Source organism: Eleginops maclovinus, chromosome 9, assembly GCF_036324505.1.
Source record: "Eleginops maclovinus isolate JMC-PN-2008 ecotype Puerto Natales chromosome 9, JC_Emac_rtc_rv5, whole genome shotgun sequence".
NCBI classification, from domain to species: domain Eukaryota; kingdom Metazoa; phylum Chordata; class Actinopteri; order Perciformes; family Eleginopidae; genus Eleginops; species Eleginops maclovinus.
Window position 1 is genome coordinate 18,213,059 of NC_086357.1, and position 3,694 is coordinate 18,216,752.

At 41.9% G+C, this 3,694-nt stretch overlaps 1 pseudogene; it reads left to right on the top strand.

Moving 5' to 3' along the window:
- Positions 1 to 848: 848 nt before the first annotated feature.
- On the top strand, positions 849 to 3,007 carry LOC134869877 (piggyBac transposable element-derived protein 4-like; annotated as a pseudogene).
- Positions 3,008 to 3,694: the final 687 nt, after the last annotated feature.

The window sequence follows — 3,694 nt, forward strand, 5'->3', positions numbered from 1 at the left end:
GCCTTTGGTTTCACACCAGAAAAGGAATGTTCATCTCCCATAAGGTGTATCCGTAAATTCCTTCTGGGTGCTGTGAGAGTTGCATTTCCAACATTGGTTATTATTTATCTGAGGAAATTGTTTATTGCAGTGGCATGAGAGAGTAAGTGTTGGGATACATTCCTACGGCTCTGACAGAGATCCAAGGAGCTGGTTCACAGAGGTTAGGGACACTACACTGTTAAAAACAAGTCAAAATCCAATGTTCCATGACAAGCCTGCATTATAGAGGGGGACTGAAAAGTTCATCTTGTCACAAACACAATTTGCATTACTGAAGCTCCCTCTACTGTGAATAGCAGTGATAATACCGTCAATACCGACCCTTACACTCTGGTTTTGTTACAGAGGTGTTTTTTGCTGACAGCGAGATATTTTCCATCCTTCTCTTGTCAGTCACAACTTAGATTTCCTTTTTTCAGTCCTTCAAGTTACCTCCTAAAATGAACCTTCCCATGCATGAAAGCTATAATTACAATAACTCCATTTTGTGTTAGTGCACAGTGCAGATGGGAGACAAGACTGGCAGCCTCTAATATTCGACTCATAATAACTTATGGAATTATGAACAAGATGAGAGGGATCAGGCGCTCGACTATCACAATGCCTGAGCTGTTTTGAGTAATGGATACCTAAGACATTTCTTCACAGTTTTCATAACCAGCAGCCTTTTCAAAGCAACAATGAAATCAATGCACGCAATTTGCTTTAACCCTTGTATTATGTTAAGGGTCAATTTGACCCATTTCAGTTTTTGTGTTGACCAAAGTACTGGTTATCCTTTCTTTTTCTTGATTAAATTTGGTGACTTTTCATCATCTAGGGTCATGAACTGGTGTGTAAAATCTGGACACTCTGATGTGTAGTGGAATGTCTGTGCAGAGTTTGTATACAAAGATGATGTTGCGGGTCATTTTGACCCAGACCCTTTAATGTGGGTAAATAGCTGTTCAGATCCAAAATAAACATGTCTCTTTGATGTACTTTTTACTTTGATGTACAATTGTTTGTATTTTGATTGCCTCTGAGACCCAGAGCCAGGTGTGTGAAGAGAGGGAACTTTCTCACACTTGTCCTTGTCACTGTTCTCATGTCATCTTTTTGACAAACTCACCAAAAATGAGCTCCAGAAGGACGGCAGCTGAGGAGGCTTTATCACAGATTTTGAACTGGGTTAGTGATGTAGAGAAAGATATTTCAGAACCAGAGGATCTTTCAGAGACAGAGGACAATGTTATTGCTGATCCAGATTGTCAATTTTCCTACGATGAGGAGGATTCAGAGGACGAGTCTGCCGTTGTTCCTCCAACAGATGAAAACCAAGGAATGCAGCAATCATCATCCACAGAGGGGACATGGGCATCTAAGGACGGTAATATAAAATGGTCAACATCACCACACCCAAGCCGAGGCAGACTGTCATCTTCCAATGTGATCAAAATGACTCCCGGTCCTACAAGATTTGCTGTCACACGAGTTGATGAGATTCAATCAGCATTTCAGCTCTTCATATCCTCACCAATAGAGAGGATTATACTGGAAATGACCAACTTGGAGGGGAGACGTGTGTTTCAAGAGAAATGGAAGCCACTGGATCAGACTGACTTGCATGCTTACATTGGAGTTCTGTTATTAGCTGGAGTGTACAGGTCAAAGGGAGAAGCAACTGCAAGTCTATGGAATGAAGAGAATGGAAGGCCAATCTTTCGTGCAACAATGTCTCTGGAGACATTCCACATGATATCTCGTGTGATCCGCTTTGACAACCACGACACCAGAGCTGGTCGACGTGAAAGAGACAAACTAGCTGCGATCAGAGATGTGTGGGATAAATGGGTTGAAATTTTACCTTTGTTGTACAATCCTGGTCCCCATGTTACTGTAGATGAGCGCCTTGTTCCATTCAGGGGGTGCTGTCCTTTCCGACAGTACATGCCCAACAAGCCCGCCAAGTATGGCATCAAAATATGGGCAGCCTGTGATGCAAAATCCAGCTATGCATGGAATATGCAAGTATACACTGGAAAGCTACCTGGAGGAACATCTGAGAAGAATCAGGGGATGCGTTGTGGTGCTGGAAATGAGTGAAGGGCTGCAAGGTCATAACATCACATGTGACAACTTCTTTACATCCTACCGCCTTGGAGATGAACTTCAGAAGAGAAAGCTGACCATGTTGGGAACAGTCAGAAGAAATAAGCCAGAACTTCCCACTGAAATTCTGAAGATGCAGGGCAGACCTCTGCATTCCTCAATATTTGCTTTCACTGAGAAAGCAACAGTTGTTTCATACTGCCCAAAGAGAAACAAGAATGTTCTTGTAATGAGTATAATGCACACAGATGCATCTCTGAGCACAAGAGAAGACATGAAGCCACAAATGATCCTGGATTATAACTCCACCAAAGGAGGAGTTGACAATCTGGACAAAGTCACAGCAACATACAGCTGCCAGCGCAAGACAGCCCGTTGGCCTTTGGTGATTTTCTACAACATTGTGGACGTGTCTGCTTACAATGCCTATGTCCTGTGGACTGCAATCAACCAGAAATGGAATGCCGGCAAATTGTACAGACGTCGGCTTTTCCTGGAAGAACTCGGCAAAGCACTTATCACTCCCAAGATCCAGACGCGAGCCAGGCCAGCTCGATCCCCAGCAGCTGCAGCTGTCATTGAAAAGGTCAAGCTCAGGTCACCCGACCCAACCTCACCCAACCAACATCCAGTGAACACAGGTGGAAAGAAAAGGAAAAGATGCCAGGTCTGTCCCTCCCGAGAGGACAGTAAAACAAGTACCTCTTGTGTGAAATGCAAGAATTACATCTGCAGAAAGCACACAGTAACATTCTGTCCATCATGTGGAGAACATTGAAAATGTTGAAGAAAAATGTGGAGAACATTGAAAAGTTGAAGTTCGCTGGGATGAAGTTAAAGTTGAAGTCAAAGTTAAAAAGAAATGTGTTCATGAAGAGGGAAAAATGTAGCCCTTGCGCTTTCTTTGGTCAAGGAAGGAGGAAGGGAGGAAGGAAAGAAGGTAGGAAGGAAAGAATGGAGAAAGCAAGGAAGGAAGAGAAGAAGGAAGGAAGGAGGAAAGAATGAAGGGAGGAAGGAAGGGAGAAAAGAAGGGAATAGAGGAGGATGAACAGAGAGAAGGAAAACAGGATGAGAAGAAGGAAGGAGAGAGCATGGCAGGAGGAAAGAAGGAGGGAAGAATTATCATTTTGAGCCGGGAGGAGGACAAGAGGATTAGACTAAATAGTTCTTAAATATAGTGTTGGAATTAAAAATGTATTGTATGTCACTTTTCTAAATGTTTATGTAATCTAAAATAAAGTTGTTATTGGTTTAACCTGTTTTCTTCACTGTTTTGAGTGCATTTACACAGTATGGGTCAAAATGACCCGCAACATAATCAATGTAATTTTTTTTCAACATAATACAAGGGTTAAAAGGGATTGAATGAAATGACACATATAAACCAGTTGTCTCTGGACCACATGTTTCCCTGGTAGATTTAAATATAAACCACTACACAGTGTAATTTGTATCTTTAAAACTGAAGGATAAACCCAAGAAAAATTGCTTTTTTGTGTCTTGGTTATATTGATCTTTAAGACGATTGGCAGCATTAACAACACCGTTATTATCTTAATTA